Genomic DNA, 1,912 nt, shown 5'->3' on the forward strand with positions numbered 1-1,912 from the left:
CTATTGGTTCAGTTTCTCCTGTTTCAATATCAGTTCTTCTGTTTGTCGATTCTTTTGTTTGTCTTTTACTGCATTCAGGTTGATCTGTTTCAGATGCTGAACTGGTATCTGATATTTCCAGATGTCGACTTACAGGTCGAGCTTCAGGATCTGGAACTCCAATTGTTTCAGTTTCTGCTTCAGATGCCGAACTGGTATCTGATATTTCCAGATGTCGACTGACAGGTCAATCTTCAGGATCTGGAACTCTGATTGTATGGCTGGCATGAATCCAATTTTTCACACCTACACACTTTACTGCAGTTGTCGTCACCAGAATCACTTGACATGGTTGGTCCCAGTGTGAAACTAAGCAATTTCTTCTTCTGTGGACTTTTATGCGAACCCAGTCTCCTGGACTCAGATCATGAGCTGGTTTTCTCTCGAGAGTGGTCACATCCGGCCCAACCTGATGAAACACAGAATGCCCTACATCAGCTAATCCTTTGCAATAGTCCAGTATGAGATCATCAGTTATAGTCAGCAGTTTGTTGATAGGTACATATGCTTGTCTCATTGCTTGTCCCATTAATATTTCATGCGGACTCAGACCTGTTTTTCTATCCAGTATACTTCTTATGCTCATGAGCACCAATGGTAAGGCATCGGGCCATTTCAATCCTGTGGCTTGACAAATTTCCCCTAACCTGTTCGTTACGGTGCCATTTACTTGCTCTACAACCCCAGAAGCCTCTGGTCTGTAGGCGCAATGCAGTTTTTGTTGAATGTCTAGTGCTTCACAAATCAGTTGGATAACCTCATTTTGAAAATGCGTTCCTCTATCTGTCTCTATCGTGACTGGAAAACCATATATAGGAATGAATTCTCTCAGCAATAGTTGAGCTACAGTAACTCCATCATTCCTTCTTGTCAGATAGGCCTCCACTCATCGAGAAAACAAACAGACGACCACCAAAACATACCTCAATCTGTTACTCGGGGGCATCTCGATAAAATCTAGTTGCATTCTGGTAAAATGACCTCCTTCACGTCCTATTGTTCCCAAACTCACTACTGTCTTTCTTCCTGGATCTATCTGTTGACAAACAAGGCATCTTTGGCAAAGACTCTCCGGGGTAGCTCTGAATTTTGGGTTGTAACAAGTCTGTTTGAAAAGTCTGATCATTGCATCCCTACCTATGTGTGCCTGTTCATGGTACATCTGTGCCTTGTTAGAGATCATGCTATCAGGCATAACTGGTATTTCATCCCTGTATATCAACACTTCATCTTGTTCTCTCCGTCTGCGACCTGATTCTATCCAAATGTCTTTTTCCTCATCGCTGGCCTCTTCCTGCAATTGTTTTACCTCATCCCATGTTTCAACTGGGTTAGTAAATAGAAAGGGACATGAAACATTCTCTTTTTCCCTCCTCCGATTCATTGAGGTCATTTTTCTGGCACAGTACTGTGCTAATTCTTCTGCAAATTTGTTACCCACTGAAATGTAATCAGTTCCAATTTTGTGAGCAGTGCATTTCACTACCGCAATCTGTTTAGGCAGCTGTATCGCCTCTAGCAAGTTCTTCACAAATTCACCATTTCTTATAGGAGACCCTGATGAAGTTAGGAATCCCTTCTGGGACCATATCTGGCCGAAATCATGGACCACTCTGAATCCGTACTGGCTATCCGTGATCACAGTGATTCGGAAATTCTTTACCAGTTTGCATGCTCGAATCAGAGCAATCAGTTCAGCAACTTGGGCTGACCGTATTCCTCTCAAACGGGATGCTTCCATTATTGTCGCTACTGTACATACAGCATATGCAGCACTCAAAACTCCTTCATCTGTCCTCAGACATGACCCATCCACAAACATCACATAATCTGACTCTTTTAATGGTTCATCCCTAATGTCTGGGTTTGGCTT

The sequence above is a fragment of the Triturus cristatus genome, chromosome 7 (genome assembly GCF_964204655.1).
Source record: "Triturus cristatus chromosome 7, aTriCri1.1, whole genome shotgun sequence".
NCBI classification, from domain to species: Eukaryota; Metazoa; Chordata; class Amphibia; order Caudata; family Salamandridae; genus Triturus; species Triturus cristatus.